A 22,041-nucleotide genomic window follows, 5' to 3' on the forward strand; every position below is an offset into this window, starting at 1 on the left:
GATACGCAACTCCTGAACCCAATACCGCAACCAGCTCGTGAGACTGCTCTGCTCAGAGATCAGTTCGCCAATTGCCTTGTAAACCCCACGCATTCGGCTGCTAGAGGTGGAGGCATAGTAAAATTGCTGGAAAGTACCACCTGCATCTGCAGCATCCATGTGTCCTAAAGGTCTGTCCAGGGGTAATAAATGCTTTCTCCACACGGCCTCCCAAGTCTTTTACCACATTTCTGTCAAAAAGCTCCGTCGATTCCTACTGTCAAGCGGAATATGAACTTGGTGTCTCTGAGTTCTGCCTTCATGAGTGCCGGCCCTCAATTCCTCCTCGGCTTCCTCTCTGCGCCACAATTTGACCCTGTGGTAACCCCGTCCCGTTCCCAAGAGCTGGTGCTCCTTCACGAGGCACCTGACACCTCCACCTCCCCACAAGGCACCAGATGGCTCCACGTCCTCTCTGTATCCAGGCCTTCTGGCGTCAGCACCGAGCGGATTTTAAGAGCCGCCTGGCGTACGCGCGTATCTCCCCCTCCGCGCAGAAATGAAAAGTGACAAAAAAAAAAGAAAAAGGAGCGGGGCGCAGGCGTTCCTGAATTTCAACTTGAAATCAGCGCATAGATACTTACATGCACAAGCTCGTAGGGGGGTCCCCCGCTGTGCATAACTTTAATTTCTGCTAAGGAGAACGTGCAAGTCGTAAACAAAACAAATCTAGACAGATCAGAGGGGTTTTAAGGGTGGGGTCTAACAGGGGAGAAGGGAGGCTATTAAACTGGGGGGGGGAGGGGGAGGTTGGAACAGGGAAAATGGCTCATGGCATTGGCGCGCATGGCTTTTAAAATCCCCCCACCTGGGTGCTAGAAGTGGGATTAGCAAGCACAGGCATGCATCCACTTAAAATGGCGTGCACATGTGCGAGGTTACGTTGCACGCATGTGTGTGTGTGTGTGTGTGTGTGTGTTACAAAATGGCCACGCCCCGTCACAGGTTGAATTTGAGTCACAGAATAAAGACAGAGAGAGAGAGAGAGTCAGAAAAACACCCACCCACACATCGGGGTAGATTTTAACGTATGCGTGCGCCAGCTAGCGCGTATTATAAAATATGTGGGCCGTGCGCATATGCGCAGGCGGAGCGCGCAAGGGGGGGATTTTTGCAATTTCCGCGCGGCAACGCATTCCGGCTTTTCCCAGTTCCTTCCCAGTCCGATCCAATTAAGAAGCGGACTGGGACGGAGCTTCTCTACCCCCCTACCTAACCTCCCTTCCTCCTCCGCTCTCCTCCCTACCTCTCAAAACCTTTTTTCCCTTTCATCCACAACTTACTTCAGTGCCCCGCCCCTCCCAGATCACACCCCCCCCCCCCGGCCCCTTCGGAGAAGCCCGGCACTCGGTGCGCGTACCAGGCTCTACGCGCGTGGCCGGGCCCCTTCAAAAATTGGCTCAGCGCGCACAATGTTGAGAGCCTAGGGGGGCACCCAGCCCGGAAGGAAGGCGGCGTCAGCGAGGCGGCTCGGCCCAGAGAGGGCTGCCGCATCGGCGAGAAAGCTGGGAAGCGGCAGGGCTGTGCGGCTTCGGTGGCGGCTTCCTGCCACGGCCAAGGAGCCCGGGCCCGCTTTGGCGAGCTGGCGTTGGGGAGCGAGTGCAGCTGACCGCGGGGCACTGCGGTCAGCAAATGTCACAAACACCTGATTTACTCAAAACCAAGACCAATAAACATTTCTGGCAGAAAAACATTTGATGTTGAATAAAAATAATCGTGTACCAAGTTTAAAAAAAAAAAAAAAGTGGATCAGAAACCTTGCATATCTCAGAGAGGCCAAATAAACCTCCTTTACGTTGATTCTTAGGTTAGCCCCTACTTCCATAATATCTTTGAGTAATAACTTTTCTGTATTATATTTTTAATTAATTACTCAAAGACTCTGATGTATTTTGTGGTATTCTGACAAATATAAAGTATGTAGATTTCTCCCAGGCGCAATAGCTTGAAAGAAGAGCAGTAGAAACTGAATGATGTTTTTACAAGAGGCCTAACTATTGCGTTCTTTAAGGCTTGGGGTTACCACTCCTTCCAGCAGAGACAGGTTAACATTATCAATCAACTCACTACCTACGTCAATCGTATTTTTAAGAACCGAAAATGGGCAAGGATCCAAGCTACAATTAGTTGATCGTGCTTATGATACGTCGTAAGAGCTTGACTAGGATGTTAACAACTGAAAGATGGACCATTTGCTTTGATCGCATTCTTTCAATTGAAGTAGAAACCTCTATTGAAAAACCCTAGAAATTTTGCAAATTTGAAATCTCCAATAGATGGACAGTTCTCTCCCACAATCCCTGGAAAATTAGTCGTGCTTTTAACCACTGAAAGCAATACCATGGGCCTGTTTAAGGACTTGTCAATCAAAGCAGAATAATAAGCACAGTTAGAAGAACATAAAAGAGATTTGTAGTTATAAGGCAACATCATAACAGAACTTATTCTGCCCTGATTTACAACTTCTCTACTTACATTCCTCCCTTCTAACCAATCTACAAGAGTTCACTAATTCCTTGGTAAACCAAGGAGTATAATTGCAGTGTTAACTTCCGTTGGACAACTTTTGTGAGAGCAGCAATGTCATAAAGATGTTTAATGGTTGAATTGTACCAATCCGTTGCTTTTTCTGATGTCTGCAAATCATCCATTTTTCGTAGCATCTTCCCATGATTCTTTATATTTCTCTTCATCTATCATAGCTCTTATACACAGACCTTGGGGACAAAGCACAGGACTACTTCTACGGCCAAAAGCAAAGCCCGTTCAAGCAGCATTGTCTGAATCGAGAAGGCCGCTCACCCTGTAAAAATGTTACTAGCAGTAATTTTGTTATTGGTTTGACAGTCGCTTGGTTTTCATTGTTAATATTACTACCCTTAATATAAGGCATGGGGGTAACTTGCAAGGCAGACTGGATGGACCATTTGGGTTTTTTCTGCTGTCATTACTATCAGCCCGATACTGTAAAACCGCGGGAGAGCGGACGAACGCCCGCTCTCCCGGCGCACGCACCGGCCCCTTGCCGGTGCAAGCTATCCAGTATGCAAATTAGGCGACGCGGTGCAAACGAGGGAAAGGAGGCGCTAGGGACACTAGCGCGTCCCTAGCGCCTCCTTTTGGCCTGGAGCGGCGGCTGTCAGCGGGTTTGACAGCCGACGCTCAATTTTGCCGGCGTCGGTTCTCGAGCCCGCTGACAGCCACGGGCTCGGAAACCGGATGCCGGCAAAATTGAGCGTCCAGTTTTCGGCCCGACAGCCGCGGGCCGAATTCAAATTTTTTTATTTTTTTTTTACTTTTTTTTACTTTTAGGGACCTCCGACTTAATATCGCTATGATATTAAGTCGGAGGGTGCACAGAAAAGCAGTTTTTACTGCTTTTCTGTGCACTTTCCTGGCGCCGGAAGAAATTAGCGCCGACCTTTGTGTCGGCACTAATTTCTTAGAGTAAAATGTGCGGCTTGGCTGCACATTTTACTTACTGTATCCCGCGCGCATACCTAATAGGGCCATCAACATGCATTTGCATGTTGAGGGCGCTATTAGGTGCCGCGGGTGGGCCGCGTGTTTTCCTCCCCTTACTGAATAAGAGGTAAGGGAAAACACGCGTCCAGAGCAGGCTGACAGTGCGCTCCGACGGAGCACACTTTACTGTATCGACCTGTATGTTAACTGAGTTAACATACATACTGTATGTTAACTGAGTCTGCGCCAAAGTCACATCAAACAGCAGTAGCTCACGACCTGACCATGGAATAAACACCTTTTCACTGAGGAAACCAAACTGTTCTCCGACGTTAGGTCAGAACTATAACATTACCCAAAATATGTCCTAGATGTAGCAACAAATCAAGTTGTTCCGTGCCAACATTTGCAGAGAAGCTTTGAAATTCCTAACGTTTGAAGCATCATCATCATTACAATGTAAACTTATCGCCTAGTACTATAATGTGCTTCTAAGCAACACGGACATTAATGAGATTAGCTCATTGATCACAGCAATAGATGGACCAGGACGCACATATAAAGAGGCAAAAACTGCAAGCTAGCATGCACTTAAAATGCTAAGTGGACCGCAGGCAAATTTTTTTTTTTCCCCTAAACAACCAAACCTTCTCCCTTCTTTTACCTATCCTAGAAACCCCCTCAAACCTATAATCAGGGGTACGTAAATTGTTGAATAAAAGCACATCAGTGCTTGCATGCCATGATTAAAAAAAAAAAAAAAGTCAACGTGCCTCCTCTTGAATAAATCTGTAATTTTAACGCCTTTCCTCCTTTCTGATCAAGCATCAGTGAAAGCCATAGACAAACAAACATGATCAAATACAGGATTAGTGAGGCTACCAGAGTCAGAGATAACCGGGAACTATCAGCTACGTTTTTTTGTAGCATACTCCAGAACCAACCCAAAATATCATTCTGGTCCGCGAGTGGCTGTTGGTGGATGCGTCAGCAGGCAGAGTTAAACACGCGTAGGGGTTTGTGATTCGAGGGTGGCGTGGAATATCCATGGTGGTACTTCCTCGTGTTCCTGAGACATACCACCCCATAGGGGTTTGTGGTTTTGAGGAGCATCTTCTGAGTATCTGCTTCTCCAGTGGCTGATATCTGGTAAAACTCAAACTGACTTGGGGTGAATATAAGAGCTGGAAGTTACGGAGCATGTACAATAGCAGCCCGAGGACTTCATCCCTCTTAGATGCACTGTAAAAAAGATGCCAAGACACGTGATTGCCAAAGTGCCGTGGCATTGTTATGAGAACGTGTAACAGGAAGTCTTAGGCTGGGAGTTCTCTGCCGTGCTGCCCGGGCCCCTCACACTCCCGTCTTGCAGAAGAATGCTCCCTTCTCCTGTTGATGAGATCCAGCGTGCACGATAAGGAAATGAAATCCGGCTGCTTACTACTTCAGACTTAGGCATCACTACCAGTGCACTAAAGGCACCAGTTTAAGATGCACAACTTGCCTGAAAGTCATGCACTTAACAACCGTTTGATGTTCCGTAATCTCCAGCATCCCAGGATTCAGGACTATGTTAAACAGCAATGCAGGGCATCCCCTCTCCCTCCTGAAGGACCAAGGGAATAATGGAGCAAAACTGACAAAGCTGACCCAACCGGTGCGGGCATGGCTCAGCTCAGCTTGCCTGCAGGCTGGGGACCTCTAGGCCAGTGCAGTATCTGTACCGATTATCAGCGTGCCCAAGCAAAGACAGCGAGTGTTATTCGAGAGAAAGTGATGGGGAGCAGGAGCAGAGGGCTGATAGTGAAAAAAATCCCAACCTTCTCATGTATTTCATGAGCCGAATGATAAAAGCATTGGGAAAGCAGATATTTATAGGGAGGAGGGTTCTGGCCTTGCGCTCTACAGAGACTCCAGGTAGCCACGGTCAGGGGCAGTGGATGAGCAGCAGAGAAGAACTCCACTCGTCCCAACATAGATTTGGATAACGGCACTGGGAGAAAGTGAGTTGCGCTACAAATCATCCACACAGCACTAACACTTTCAGGGGGGAAACTGCAGAAAGAGACCTCAGTAACTGGATGGAGAAGCAGCCTCCAGGACCCAGACTGTGTAAATTCTTCTAAAAGGAGGTGCAGACAGGGCGAGTGGAAGAGCGCACCCAGCAACCGGCTGGCCAACGAAAGTAATCAGGCCTCCAACCTGACGTGACTTTCATTAGTTTGCTCATGCACAGCTTTCAGCATGGACGGAGCCCATCACGTACAGCCTTTGACCCTCTGTCCTTCCTGCCCGGGTCTTATCGGGCAATCACACAGCTTCTCTGCTTAGTTCTTGCCATCTGACGCGTCAGGAATCCATTCTGCACGCTCTCCAGTATTTTCTTGGCGTCACCAACCATTCATATAGATGGGTGAGACACACAGGCTGTAGGTGAGAGCGCCACAGAGCAAGATTTGGGCTCGTTTCAACCTGTCAGCCAGAGAAGAGGCCAAGGTCCCCAGCTTGACACAACAGAGTCAGAGAAAAGATGTGCTTGGAGTGCACTACAGAATTAAATTCTGCAGCACTGCTGTCCCAGAGCGGGTGATGATAACGGAGACACGCCAGGCCATTTCTTCATTCCTCCCCTTCAAAGGCCCAGGGACAGCTTGGGGTTTTCTCTGTGAATGCCTTCCCATGCATTTACCCCCACACACAGCCAGCAGCAGGTGGGAAAGTGAAATAAGGAGGAGCCCTTCACTAATAAAAGGGAAGAGCCACTCAAACTCAAAGCTAGAAAGACAGCGGCTGAACCTCGCACTCTCTTATCACACAGAGACACCCATGGAGCGGCAGTTACTACCCTTAACAGAAGGCATGGGGGTAACCTGCACGGAGCGGCAGTTACTGCCCTTAACAGAAGGCATGGGGGTAACCTGCACAGAGCGGCAGTTACTACCCTTAACAGAAGGCATGGGGTAACCTGCACGGAGCGGCAGTTACTGCCCTTAACAGAAGGCATGGGGGTGACCTGCACGGAGCGGCAGTTACTACCCTTAACAGAAGGTATGGGGGTAACCTGCACAGAGCGGCAGTTACTTCCCTTAACAGAAGGTATGGGGGTAATCTGCACATAGCGGCAGTTACTTCCCTTAACAGAAGGTATGGGGGTAACCTGCACAGAGCGGCAGTTACTACCCTTAACAGAAGGCATGGGGCTAACCTGCACAGAGCGGCAGTTACTACCCTTAACAGAAGGCATGGGGGTAACCTGCACAGAGCGGCAGTTACTACCCTTAACAGAAGGCATGGGGGTAACCTGCACAGAGCGGCAGTTACTACCCTTAACAGAAGGTATGGGGGGTAACCTGCAGGGAGCGGCAGTTACTTCCCTTAACAGAAGGCATGAGGGTAACCTGCACAGAGCGGCAGTTACTACCCTTAACAGAAGGTATGGGGTAACCTGCACAGAGCGGCAGTTACTACCCTTAACAGAAGGTATGGGGTAACCTGCACAGAGCAGCAGTTACTTCCCTTAACAGAAGGCATGGGGGTAACCTGCAAGGAGTGGCAGTTACTTCCCTTAACAGAAGGTATGGGGTAATCTGCACAGAGCGGCAGTTGCTACCCTTAACAGAAGGCATGGGGGTAACCTGCACACGGCAGTTGCTGCCCTTAACAGAAGGCATGGGGGTAACCTGCACGCGGCAGTTGCTGCCCTTAACAGAAGGCATGGGGGGTAACCTGCACAGAGCGGCAGTTGCTGCCCTTAACAGAAGGCATGGGGGTAACCTGCACAGAGCGGCAGTTGCTGCCCTTAACAGAAGGCATGGGGGGTAACCTGCACAGAGCGGCAGTTGCTGCCCTTAACAGAAGGCATGGGGGTAACCTGCACAGAGCGGCAGTTGCTGCCCTTAACAGAAGGCATGGGGGGTAACCTGCACAGAGCGGCAGTTGCTGCCCTTAACAGAAAGCATGGGGGTAATCTGCACGGAGCGGCAGTTGCTATCCTTCAGAACTTGCTGGGCAGAGTGGATGGACCTTTGGGTCTGTATCTGCTGTCATTTACTATGTTAAGATGCCAGCTCTCAAGAGCTGGCTGAAAATCCAGACCTAAAAAAACAAAAAAACAAAAACCCAACCCATGACCCTTTCAAATGTGCCCCCATGACAATCTTTGTTCTTTTCGTCTGAGGGGAAATGAGTATGATAAATGCTTAAAATGCTGTTCCTCCTCCTGCTCCTCAGTAGCCTGGTGCCATTTAGCGCTGCAAACCTGGGGCTGGCACTTTTGGTGCTTTCACAGCTCCCCACCTCCTCGGTTACAGGGGGCGGCTGAATGAGATACAGCAGAACTGAAAGAAAGCCTAATGTTTGCCCCCCTAGGCATAGGCATAATGGGTGCCTAGTGACAAATCCAGGGCTGGTTGCACCCGAGAGAGTTTGGGCCATTAGCTGGAACGCCAGGTGAACAGAGGGCAGACGTTTTACTATTTCTAGTAACTGAACATAAAACTTTTGACCTGGCATTCTGTGTAACTGCAAGTGTCAGTGGTGAAAGATATTAATCCACGTCTCCAAACCTGCCAGACACATTAAAAAAAAAGGGAGAACGCCTGTTTACATGAAAGCAAAAATCAAAAAAGAGGAGGAGGACCAGGGCGGACTGCTTGCTCACGCCACACAATTCTTGTGTCTTCTGCACAAATCTCGGGTTAGATCCACACCCTTCGTGAGGAGAATGGCAGCCTTCCAGGACCAGTGCTCAGCTGTCACCGAAAGCCTATGCTTTAGTCATCATGCTTCATGCCAACCTATCACCACCAGATCCCTCCTGTTCCCTGCGTATCGACAAGCAGAACTAGGCTTGGACCAGCATTTCAGCATCTTATATGGATCACAAACTCACAGCGTGTGAAAATACCAAACGATTCAACGGGAAGCTTAAAGGTGCTTATTCAAGAAATAAAACACACCAGGGGCAAAATAAGAAAACAGAAAGATCATCAAAAGAGGTAATACCACAAAAAAGCAGGGGAGTAGCTTGCTTGTTACAGCGGTTACTACCCCAAACCAAATAAGCCTGATACTTCACTTTCAATGCACATCCAGCATAGCTCTCTGCTTCAACGGCAGGGGAGAGAGACTGATACTTCACACATATCCAGCTTAGCTCTCTGCTTCAACGGCAGGGAGAATGAAGAAAAGATGATTTATATTCAGCATCAACCAACAAGGAATGAATTACATAGTCTGGGTAAACTAATAAGCATGGGTGTAGCTTGCTTTACAGCAGTTACTACCCCGAATCAATTAAGCCTGATACTTCACTTGGAATACATATCCAGCGCAGCTCACTGCTTCAACGGCAGGGGGGAATGAAGTAAAGAGGATTTATATTCAGACAACCAACAAGGACTGAATTGCACAGGCAGGGTAAACAATGTGGGAGTAGCTTGCTTATTACGGCGGTTACTACCCCAAACAAATTAGCTATATATGTTACTTAGATGCAGCTCCAGCACTGCTGTCTGCATCGATGGTGGGGGTGGAAGGGAATTGGAACCAAAAAGTTACCAATAAGAGCCCTGACCTCAGCAGTCAGTAATAGATAAGTATGAAAACAAATAGGTGTGAAAGCTTGCTGGGCAGACTGGATGGGCCGTTTGGTCTTCTTCTGCCGTCACTTCTATGTTTCTATGTTACTAAGAGAGCCAAGAATCAAAGTATAAGAATGTACTATATGACACGCAGGGTCAGACCAAAGGCCATTGAGCCCAGCATCCTGTCTCTCACAGTAGCCAATCTGGGTCAGATTTCGAATACAAATAAAAACAGAAACACAAAAATCATACTTTATAATGCCTGGATGCAAGTGCCAGCAGTCTGACAAATAAGACTGGAGAGTCAGAATGTATACCACTAAAATATAGACATAATGGGCATCTCAGAACTTGTGGGAGAAGAATAATCAGTGAGGGACACCAATAACAGGATACAAATTATACTGACACGACAGGGCAGCTCAAATCGGGGGAAGGATGCCACCATTTTTATTTTTATAAAATTTACACTTCTTAATCATTAGATGAAATAAATGACTGCTTCATGGAGCAGCTGGAACAAGAACCAACAAGACGGGAAACTATTTTAGACCCGGTCCTTAACGGAACACAGGATTTGGTGCAAGAGGTAACAGTGTTGGAGGCACTTGGCAATAGTGATCACAAAATTATCAAATTTTACTCAATAACTGGAGGGAGCGCATAAAAAGAAGACTACTACAACATCGTTTAACTTTCAAAAAGATGACCATGATAAAAGGAGGAAAATGTGTAGGAAAAGACTGAAAGGTTAAGCGTTTAGCTCAGGCATGGATGTTGTTTAGAAATACCATCTTGGAAGCCCAGAACGGATGTATTCCACACGTTAGAAAAAAGTGGAAAGAAGGCTAAACGAGTACCGGCATGGTTGAATGGTGAGGTGAGAGGCTATGATATCTAAAAGAACATCTTTCAAGAAATGGAAAAGGAATCTGAATGAAGAAAACAAGAAACAGCACAAGCACTTGCAAGTCAGATCCCTGGTATAAGCTGCATGGAATCTGTCTACCCCCTTGGGATCCTGCCAGCTTCTTGTGACCTGGCTTGGCCACTGTTGGAAACAGGATACTGGGCTTGATGGACCCATGGTCTGACTCAGTATGGCATGTTCTTATGTTCTTATATCCCATAAAAATATTAAAATCATCTAATACATAATACAAAAATATTAAATAAAAAATATTGCCCTCAAAACACAGCTCATGTAGTACTCGTCCCACCAGAGCATTTAAACAATCATAAGAAATAAGAACATAAGAAAATGCCATGCTGGGTCAGACCAAGGGTCCATCAAGCCCAGCATCCTGTTTCCAACAGAGGCCAATCCAGGCCATAAGAACCTGGCAATTATCCAAACACTAAGAAGATCCCATGCTAATGATGCAATTAATAGCAGTGGCTATTCCCTAAGTAAACTTGATTAATAGCAGGTAATGGACTTCTCCTCCAAGAACTTATCCAAACCTTTTTTGAACCCAGCTACACTAACTGCACTAACCACATCCTCTGGCAACAAATTCCAGAGCTTTATTGTGCTTTGAGTGAAAAAGAATTTTCTCCGATTAGTCTTAAATGTGCTACTTGCTAACTTCATGGAATGCCCCCTAGTCCTTCTATTATTTGAAAGTGTAAATAACCGAGTCACATCTACTCGTTCAAGCCCTCTCATGATCTTAAAGACCTCTATCATATCCCCCCTCAGCAGTCTCTTCTCCAAGCTGAACAGCCTTAACCTCTTCAGCCTTTCCTCATAGGGGAGCTGTTCCATCCACTTTATCATTTTGGTTGCCCATTTCTATACCTTCTCCATCGCAACTATATCTTTTTTTAGATGCGGTAACCAGAATTGTACACAGTATTCAAGGTGCGGTCTCACCATGGAGCGATATAGAGGCATTATGACATTTTCCGTTTTATTAACCATTCCCTTCCTAATAATCCCTAACATTCTATTTGCTTTTTTGACTGCTGCAGCACACTGAGCTGATGATTTTAAAGTATTATTCACTATGATGCCTAGATCTTTTTCCTGGGTGGTAGCTCCTAATATGGAACCTAACATTGTGTAATTATAGCAAGGATTATTTTTCCCTATATGCATCACCTTGCACTTGTCCACATTAAATTTCATCTGCCATTTGGATGCCCAATCTTCCAGTCTTGCAAGGTCCTCCTGTAATGTATCACAATCCGCTTGTGATTTAACTACTCTGAATAATTTTGTATCGTCCGCAAATTTGATAACCTCACTCGTCATATTCCTTTCCAGATCATTTATAAATATATTGAAAAGCACCCACACCCATTCGGGTTATCCTGAAAGTTTGCAGCCCTCGTGGACTGCAAGTGAATACATCCCGAATCCTACTCTCAACCAGTCACAAGCCACAGACAGGACACTGCCTCCTACACCATGACTTTCTAGTTTTCTGAAGAGTGTCTCATGAGTAGAGTCCTTTGCTTTTGGTTTTTATTCTATTTTTCCTGGGAATTTCACTGCTGTAACAAAAAAAAAAAACAACTTTTCCACTGGCTTTTCTCCTGTCTGTTGCAACAAAGTCATTTTTCCACTGAATTTTTTTTTTTTTTTGTTACAACAGTGAAATTCCCAAGAAAAATAAAATGTAAAAACAGCAGAACATGAAGGTCCCTACTCAAGAAAGCCCAAATTCAGCAGATTAATATTATTTATTTATTTTTGGTTTTTATATACGGGAAGTTCCTGTATAATATACAAATATATATAAATGTTGAGTGACTGAGGTAGTACTGCCGCTTTCAATAAACTGCAGTCCAATCTGTTCTGCTCTCTGGAAGACTGGGAACAGCCTTGCCCGGGGAGGGGAGGGGGGGGGGGTCCCTTAACTACCACAATTCAAGTCTTCTCTTCATCTTCAAAGCCCAACGGGGCCGATTTATCATTCACAGTCACCAACATTCCTTGAAGGCCGGCATGAAACAGAGCAAAGCTGAGGAAGGTCACCGAGGGACAGCAGGAGAGGGGAGCTGGGAGACGGGCGGGGATAAGATGGCCTTCATCACAACAGCTCTCCACTCTCCAACACCCATGGACAAATGAAACGCACATGTGGCAAAACCAAGAGCTTAAGTGCTTTAGACCCAGTTAGGCAAGGTTAGGCATCATTACAACAGCAAACTCCCTAAATAACAACAATAAAAGCAGTCACACTGCGAAAACACAGCTTTTGTTCTTCATTGTGCCTGAGAAAGGAATGTTTTGTGCAAGGCTGCTGGGTTTATTTCCTGCAGTACATGCACATCATGAGATCTGGGTCTCTGGCTGCACCGGGGTTATATAACCAGTTCTGTTTCTACCTGCAGAGCTGCAAAGTGACAGGCTGGGGATGATTCAGGAGCAACACCCAAGGCTCCCTCCTTTTGCAGCTCATCCCAGTGGGACCCTCACTCACTCCAGGGACTTGTGGGGTGGTGGGGAGGTCCAGTTGGATCTGGGCTTTGAACGCTCTCACTTGGATGGCTGAGGCGGAAAAGCACAAGGTCACAGGGTGGGGGAAAGGGAAGCAGCAGACACAGATTGTGACTACACAGGACCTCTTTTTCCCTGGCACGACTCCTGTGTAAAAACTCCGAAAACCTGCCATGGGAAGGGAAAAATCACCCAAAGCGGTCTTGGTTTGACCTCCTGGCTGATGTCTTCCCTAAGAACATGAGATCTGCCCTGCTGAGTCAAATCAAAGCCCAGCATCCTGTCCCCGGACCGTGGCCAATTGGGGTCACAGGAATGAGTGCTGGCCTCCCCAAATCTGCGCGTCTAACAAGGTGTTGTGGACTTTTCCTTCAGGAACTTGTCCAAATCTCTGTCAAACTGCACCGTGTTAGATGCCCTGACCCATCCACCCCCTCCCAAGGGTCCCACCAGGGAAGAGGGGGCAGAAACGGAGGCAATAGGTGGATGGAGCCCTCCGGGTCTCTGCCAAAGCCTGGGGTTTCCCTTCCTCTTACCCAGCAGGACCCGGACTGAGAAAGCAGAGGCTGCAGCCAGCGCCGGGGCGCAGTGGCTCGGGCACCATCGGGAGCTCTCGCCCATCCTTTCCCTCCACTTCCGGGACTTTGTACCTTGAATCGCCGCGGGTCGCTTTCCCCCCCACGCTCAGCAGCCTTTAACCGGGGGGGGGGGGGGATGCAGTCAAATTAAACCAAGTACAAAGCCCGTGCCCCGCCCCCCACCCCCGGGGATCGGGGGCAGAAGTGTCGATTAGAGAGCACAGGTGGGGGGGGGGGGGGAGGGGACTCACCTTGTGCCGGGGCAGAGTGTCCGGGGAGGGCGCCTCATGGTGCAGAGAGGAGAGGAGGAGCTCTGCGGCTCCGGGGCTGAAGGACGAAAGTTGTTTTGGGAGGAGGGAGGGAGGGAGCAGCGGTGCCGGTGACTCTCCCCACCCCCGCTCCTCGCATCCCGCCCCAGGCACCGCTTAGGAACCGACAGCGGCGAGGGCTGAGCCCGGGCAAAACTCAACACTGCATCCCCCCGCCGCCGCCCTCACCCTCCAGAAGAGGGCGGGGCTCCCGGGGAGGCGGCGGAGCCGGCCACGCCCCCTCCTCCCGGAGTATGGCCAGAGCCAGCGGCTCCTTCACGCTCCCCCCCCCCCCCCATCCCATGTAAGTTCCTCTTGCCCGCTTCCCTCTCTCTCTCTCCCCCCCCCCCCCCCCCCTCTGCAGGGCCGCTGGGAGGCACTGGGCGAACCTCACAGTGCTGTGGCCCCCCCCTTCCCCAGCCGTCCCACACACAAAAGTTCTGCATTTACAACAATAGATTTCACATCGGAAAGATCAGCTTTCAAAGTGCAGCCGACCGAGATAAAACTAGCACTTGTCAATAGTCAAAGCGATTTAGACGGACAACTCACAAGATGTCCGTCGAAATGGAAAGGAAATAGATCCAAGAGCTAAGAGAAACAGATAAGAATGAGAGAAAAAAAGTGCAAACCTTGCTGGGCAGACTGGATGGGCCGTTTGGTCTTCTTCTGCCGTCATTGCTATGTTTCTATGTTAAGTTTTGAATATTCATTTGACTGGAGCCCGTTAAAGCTAACATTATCCAGCCACACAAATGGGCCGATACAGTACAGTGCGCTCCGACAGAGCGCACTGTTAACCCGCCATTGGACGTGCGTTTTCGACGTGCTAGCATTACCCCTTATTCAGGAAGGGGCCAAAAATGCACGTCCAAACCCCCCCGAACCTAATAGCACCAGCAACATGCAAATGCATGTTGATGGCCCTATTAGTTATTCCCGCACGATTCAGAAAACAAAATGTGCAACCAAGCCGCACATTTTACTTTCAGAAATTAGCACCTACCCAAAGGTAGGCGCTAATTTCTTCAGGCACCGGGAAAGTGCACAGAAAAGCAGTAAAAACTGCTTTTCTGTGCACCCTCGGACTTAATATCATGTCAGAGGTCCCGAAGGTTTCCAAAAGTAAAAAAAAATTTGAAGTCGGCCTGCGGCTGTTGGATCAAAAACCGGACGCTCAATTTTGCTGGCGGCCGGTTTCCGAGCCCGTGGCTGTCAGTGGGCTCGAGAACTGACGCTGGCAAAATTGAGCGTCGGCTGTCAAACCCGCTGACAGCCGCCGCTCCAGGCCAAAAGGAGGCACTAGGGATGCGCTAGTGTCCCTAGCGCCTCCTTTTGCCTGTTTTTATCGCTGGGCCTCATTTGAATAGAGAATCACACGAACAGGAGAGTAGCCCGTTCGCCCGCTCTCCCGTGGACTTTACTGTATCGGCCTGAAGGTCTGATAACTTTCAACTTAACTGGTGATATTCATACGATATCCATTTAAGGTTTAAAGTTATTCGGCTACGATTAGCTGGATAACTTTAATCAGGATGTTTATCCCACTGAATATCTCCAATAGCTGGATAAGTTATCTGATATATAATTTTTTGAACATTGACCTCAAGGTATTAATTATATTTACAGACACTGCTGTGCTGCCAAGCAGAAAACAATGCAGAAAAAGACACTTGGAACCTATATTATAACGCATATTGGGTGCGGGCTAGGCCCTCAGAAAGCCATGAGTAAACAGAATTACAATATAGTAAACATCCCATACCAAAACAGCATTAACTGCCATCACGCAAAACAGTAACAATCCTACCTATGAAAAAACAACACTGCAAATATTACACCAGGCCCTAAAACACCAATACACCTCCTATTGGGAAAACAGAACAAGCCAAGCTGCTATAGATCCCTACCCAGAAACTATACACTAGCAGAATAACACACCTTCGTCACACATGCAGAACACAAGCAGACCCTCATCAAATATAGAAGAAAGAAACCATAAAGTATAAAGAGAAAGGTGCAGACAAAAACTGAACTGGAAACTGCAACAAGACAGACTCTGTATGCAGTACAACAATGGAAAAACAGACTGACAATACCTCATAAAACAATAATATCTAGAAATATAAAATATTTATCATAATAGTAAAATTATACTAATGCAAAGAATAAATACTTTAAAAAAGCCATCTCAAACTTCCCTTGAACTCTGCACTTCCCAAGTCCTCCACAACAGAGGGACCCAATGCTCCTCCTCCCTCTTCACTGACCTAGAAAGGGCCACCTGGTTATTTCTCCATGAGGAGAAACACTGCCACATGCTGGGACTTTCCTCTCAAGGGGGTAATCCCCTGCAGAGCCCACTCCATGAGGAAAGGCACTGCAAGCAACCGACTCCCCACCAAACCTTGAACACAATGCTTTGTTAGTCCCCATTACAACTCTCCCTAGAGGATACCTTCTGAATCCCTTAAAGGAGACAGAGCACTCATCCATCTACCCCTCCTGGGGCCTCAGTCATAAGCATAGTGTAATTTTACCAGACACCACGAAATCACCCCATCAGAAATTTCACTCCACCACTCAGCCTTATAAAGCCACTCATAAGTGGATAGGGAACTTACTGTGGCACCAGGTCGCAGATGGCTGCGACCTCACATGCTCACCTCTTTTTTCCTTGCACCGTCAATCATTGGGAGAATGGCGGCCTCCGCCAGCCAACGCCAACTTCCAGGGCGTCCCCAGGACAGCATGGGTGCTGCCGACTGCCATCTTACGTCTGGCATCACCTAGGTGCATGCGCAAGGCCTCCTTATGTATACGTCATGGCGGGAACCTCGGGGGCATCCCCTCCCGATGACATCAGCACTGCTAGTGTACTTATACGGAATGGCCCATTGCTAAGAGGAGTTAGCAAGAGTTCTCTCGCTTGTTAAATCTGCTCTAACTTGGATCTTCTGTTCCAGACTCTCCTCCTGGCATTCGGACACTCTGAGTACCCACTCCTCAGGGGCTCTTCCGCGTCTTGGCTATCAGCTCCTCGGAGGGCCCTCCTGCCTAGGACGTCCGGACTCACGCCTCAGGTATCTCTGCTGGACTTCCTTGTGTGAGTAGATCCTCTAACTTCTATCAACTTTGTTGAAGATTCCATGACGTACCCCATTCCTTGGGCCACTACCGCTCTTCAGTTTGCCTACGCTACTCATCTTGTGCCCCAGGATATTGCTTCATCTACAAGGTCTACGGCCTGGTTCCTACATCACAGACCACTACCTATTTGGCATCTATAATACAGTTTCCTTGGCATACCCCACGCTGCGGGCCACTACCAGATCTGCACTCAGAGGTATTTCCATCAGCCTGCAGGAATCTCCTGTGTACCCCGTGCTGCGGGGCACTACCGGAGCTTCGTATCTACAACACCATCTTGACTACTGTAATTGCTCAAAAACTGTGTTTTATTACATTTCCCGCTCCTCGGGTTATGTACTATCTTTTCTCCCTAATAAAGTCTCTCTCACAGCTGTGTCCTACGTCGCTGAGACCACGCCCACTGACGGTAAGGCCCACGGGGCTCCTCCCTGTGGGCGGAGACAACTCTCACCTCGGCACGGGGTTCACAACTTCATCAAAACCATGACAGATTGCTAACTCCACGGACCTGGTTCAGCTCTCAGCTCTTCAGGCCATCCCTGGCCTGGCCCAATGTCTAGCCGAACAACAACGGACACTAGAGATTGACTCATGCCTTCAATCAGCTAAACTCTCAGCTGAACTCTATAGGAACGCCTGACAAGGCCCTCTTCTCTCCTACAGTGATGCCTGTATATCTCTCCGTACCTTTGCCAACGCCTACACACTTTACACGTGATCCCTTGTTATGTAGGGGCTTTCTAAATCAGTGCTGCATGCACTTTTCGCTTCAACCTACCTATTTCCCAGATGTAATCTCCAAAACTACCTACATTCTATCTCTGCTAGATGGAAAAGCCCTGGCCTGGGCTTCACCTCTCTGGGAACGTAATAACCCTATATTCCAGGACTTGACAGGATTCCTCCCACTCTTTCGTTCAGTATTCGACGATCCCGCCTGCAAGACTGTCACTGGATCCGCTCTCCTGCACTTACAACAAGGTACCAAACCTTTGACTGATTATGTTATTGAGTTTAAAACCTTATCCTCGGAACTACACTGGGGCCTGGGCTGTCTACGGGTCATCTTCCTGAAGGGTCTCAACCTCCGCATCAAAGATGAACTAGCGGCATGTGAACTCCAATATCCTAGACTCTTTCATTGATCTCGCTGGAAGAATCGATCAATGCCTGTGTGAATGCTCACAAGAGGTAAAGAGTTTTAGGAAAATGTCATCGGGAGTTTCCCGTCCTCGCCCAAATCCAGTTACTTCGCCCACTCCTACACCTCAGACAGAGGAAGAGGAGCCAATGCAACTAGGGCGAAGCCACCTTACATCGAAAGAGAGATGTTATCGAAAGAGCCTGGTTGACTGTATGTACTGCGGTCAACCAGGCCACACGATACCTTCCTGCCCCATCTGTCTAGGAAACTTGCAGACCTAGGATCCGCCGGAGGACTCTTCCTAGGTCTAACTTCTCCGTCTCCTCCACTGACACTTCCAGTCTCTTATTTCAGAGGCCCTCGAATTCTATACACTTGCCCTCGTAGATTCCGGGGCAGGCAGAAACTTCATACTCCGCCAACTCGTAGAGCACATATGATTCCCTACAGTTCGAACACACACTCCACTACTGCTGTCGTCCATACACGGTCGCCTCCGCACTGGATCTCTGCATTCTGAAACCATCACATTTTTAGTCCTGGACAAGGCTATTCATCCGGTGATACTTGGGATACCATGGCTTCCAACTCACTCACCCCAATTCGATTGGACTACCATGGACCTTTCTCAGTGGAGAAAAGCCTGCCATGGAAGATGTCTAGAGGCTGTGACCCCTATGCCTTGCCTGGCTACTACCACCTCGCTTCCGGGACTACCTCCACAGTACCAGTCCTACCAGGATATGTTCTCTAAACAAGCGGCGCATATTTTGCGACCTTACCGATCCTTTGGCTGCGCCATCAACCTAGTGCCGGACTCCGAACCTCCTAAAGGAAGGGTGTACCCATTTTCCTTATCCGAAAAATCCTTATTCCTTCAGAAGGCTGAAGAGAAGGCTGATGGGGGATATGATAGAGGTCTTTAAGATCATGAGAAGTCTTGAACGAGTAGATGTGAATCGGTTATTTACATTTTCGGACAATAGAAGGACTAGGGAGCATTCCATGAAGTTAGCAAGTAGCACATTTAAGACTAATCGGAGAAAATTCCTTTTCGCTCAACGCACAATTAAGCTCTGGAATTTGTTGCCAGAGGATGTGGTTAGTGTAGTTAATGAAGCTGGGTTCAAAAAAGGTTTGGATAAGTTCTTGAAGGAGAAGTCCATTAACTGCTATTAATGAAGTTTACATAGGGAATAGCCACTGCTATTAATTGCATCAGTAGCATGGGATCTTCTTGGTGTTTGGGTAATTCCCAGGTTCTTGTGGCCTGGTTTGGCCTCTGTTGGAAACAGGATGCTGGGCTTGATGGACTCTTGGTCTGACCCAGCAAGCAATTTCTTATGTTCTTATGTACATCCAGGAGAACCTGGAAAAGGGGTTCATATGGCCTTCAAATTCTCCGGCCGGAGCCGGATTCTTTTTTGTGGGCAAGAAGGACAGATCCCTTCGCCCATGTATAGATTACCGTGGATTGAACAAGATCACCATGAAGGACAGCTGCCCACTGCCGTTGATCTCCAAACTTTTTGATCAGCTCCAAGGAGCCAGAATATTTACAAAGCTGGATCTTAGAGGAGCATATAATCTTGTTCGTATACGCCAAGGCGATGAATGGAAAACAGCTTTCAATACCCGCGATGGCCATTTTGAATACTTGGTCATGCCCTTCGGACTCTAACACCCCGGCAGTATTCCAAAACATGATGAATGAAATCTTCAGAGACGTGTATGATTGCGTAGTAGTATATTTGGACGATATACTAGTCTTCTCTTGGGATCTCCAGACTCACCATTTGGACGTTTCCAAAGTTCTTCAGAGACTCTGAAATAATCATCTATACGCCAAACTAGAAAAGTGTGCCTTCCATTAGGAGTCAGATCCATTCTTAGGATACGTCGTGTCCAGCCAGGGCTTCCAGATGGATCCACAGAAAACTAAGAGCATTCGGGACTGGCCTCAACCTACGAATTTAAAGGCCCTACACCACTTTCTAGGATTTACCAACTACTATAGGTCATTCATTCATCACTACGCCAAACTTGGAGAAGGCAGTCAGAGTGGCACTGCAGGCCCCATGAGGTCAGCTGGAGGGTACCCCAATCAATAAGGGGAGAGTGTGCCTGCTGCCACAGCAGACCCAAGATGAGCGGATGGATAGATTTCTTGAGGATGAAGAATGGAATCATCTCTTCGTGCAGTACGCCAGTGTGTAGTCGAACCGGAGCAGTGATCCGGATAATCCGGCCTGGTAATGTTTCCCCGTGGATCGAGTAGATCACACTGGGCAGAATTCTGGGTAGAGCAGGCAGATTTAGCTGAGTTACCAGCTCACTGGAGATAAAGTTCTCTCCGGCGCCAGAGTCCACCAGCGCCAGAGTAGGATAAGTGCATTGTGGGAGGACAATGGAGACTGGTAGAGTACTTTGGGGAGTGGCGGTGGCACCTAGGTTTGGCAGTTTCCCTGCCGCATTGGACACTAGGCCAATAAATGACCCCTCCCAGCACAGTAGAGGCAGAGATCTAGGGAACATCTCCGCTGCCTTTCTTCTGGAGATAGGCAGGTCTGATCCAACTGCATGGGTTCTTTGGAGCACGATGAGCTGCCCTCAGCTGTGAGAGTCTGTGCCAGAGGACGCGAGAAGGATGGAGCCAGCTGAACAGGATGGCGGGATGTATGGGACTCTCAAAGCCATTGTTGGAGGCAACGGTCAATTCATCCCACTAGGTCTATAAGGGCATCCAGCCCATCAGGAAGATCCCGAGCGGCAAGCTCATTCTTGAGCCTAGAAGACAGGCCCTCCAAGAAAATGCTTCGGAGGCTATCCTCCCACCAGCCCAGCTCTGTGGCCAGGGTGCAGAATTTTATAGCATATTCTGCCAGCGTCTTGGAACCCTGCTGGAGATGAAGGATGTCGGAGTCAGCTGTGGTTAGGCGTCCAAGCCAGCACAAAGCATTGCAGGTCCTGCAATATTGGGTCTCTACGATCCCACAAATGGGAGGCCCAGGTCAAGGCCTTCCTGTCGAGCAAGGAGAGAATAAAGGTAGTTTTGACACTGTCGCTGGAGAAATGAGCTTGTTGAAGAGAGAAATGCATTGACTGAGGAAACCTTGACACTGCCTAGGATAACCAGCATACTGGGGAGGAGCTGGGAGACGGATGTTTGGTGCTATTGCCACAGACAGAGCTGGTGTGAAGGACACGGAGCCACTGGAAACAGAAGTGATTGCGTCCAAGCGGGCCACAAGGCACTCCACAGTGTTGGCCAGCATCTCAAGGCACTGTTGTTGCTGCTGAATTTTTTGGGCTAGGCCCAGAATGGCCTGCAGACCAGGAAGATCCGCTGGGTCCATGGCCTCAGCAAACTGTTGCTTGATGGACCCCTAGCCAAGACGAGGTTGGTGCTACCTATGGGAGGAGTCCTCTAGTAGGTCCTAGTCTTCGGAGGCGGGTTCGCTCGGTGTAGAGATCCAACAGGACCTTCACCAATACCAGTCCTCATTTCCTGCAGGTTGAGCCCTTGGGTACCGGGGCTGGCTGGACTTAGGTGCTAGTCTCCCGAAGAAGATGAATCCACAACAACAGCAGGCATGGTCAGGCATACCAGAGGTCAGGGCAGGCGGCGAGCAGCAATAACCAGAAGAAGGCCAAGGGTTAGGGCAGGCGGCACGCAGCGGAATAGAAGAACAAGTCGTTGGTCAGGGGCAGGCAGCACACAAGGTGGAATCCAGGAACGTACCGAGGTCAGAACCAGAAGAGCAGACACGGAAGGAAGGAGAGGAGCAAGGACCAGGGATGCGGAGCGGAATCAGGAACATGGAGCAGGATCAGGAACACAGAGCAACCAGCGTCTCTGAGGCAGAGCGGGACCTGTTGCTGAGGCAAGGAACTGATGATCAGGCAGGGTTTAAATAGCCCCTAGCCTGTGATCGGTCAGGGCGCAGAGAGTTTTCCCGCTGCTGGCTCTTTAAATAGTAGAGGGAGCCACGTGTGCGCCCCTAGAGGGGCTGGTGGTAAGATCGGCGTCGGCAGAGCCACTCGAGGCAGAAGATGCCGAAGAACAGGGCCAGACAGCACGGCGACGACCGGGAAGCAATGCGGCCGGATTCAGGGCAGGAGCAGGCCTTCTGCTGCCTAAGGTGAGGGACGCTGACCACGGACCTCCGCAGCCGGTGACTGCAACAGTATAGCCGGGTCTGCCTTAGTAACTGGAGCATCCGGCTCAAGAAATTGGTCAGCTGAGGGCATTGGATTAAAAATGGAAAAAAACTGGAATAGACTAATAACTATCAGACTAGACCCTTCAAATATTACTGGT

The 22,041-nt window shown here is 48.6% G+C and overlaps 1 protein-coding gene across 2 annotated transcripts in view; it reads right to left on the bottom strand.

Annotated features, from left to right (window-relative positions):
* LOC115094541 overlaps positions 1 to 13,563 on the bottom strand; it is a 94,415-nt gene extending 80,852 nt beyond the window's left edge. Inside the window, exon 1 of one of the 2 annotated variants that reach the window (XM_029607694.1) lies at positions 13,367 to 13,563. The gene's annotated coding sequence lies outside the window, so the exon portion shown is untranslated. Of the gene's footprint in view, positions 1 to 13,073; positions 13,199 to 13,366 lie in introns of those variants that run through there. The other variant, XM_029607695.1, reaches the window with a different exon arrangement.
* Positions 13,564 to 22,041: the final 8,478 nt, after the last annotated feature.

Source organism: Rhinatrema bivittatum, chromosome 6 (assembly GCF_901001135.1).
Source record: "Rhinatrema bivittatum chromosome 6, aRhiBiv1.1, whole genome shotgun sequence".
Lineage (NCBI taxonomy): Eukaryota > Metazoa > Chordata > Amphibia > Gymnophiona > Rhinatrematidae > Rhinatrema > Rhinatrema bivittatum.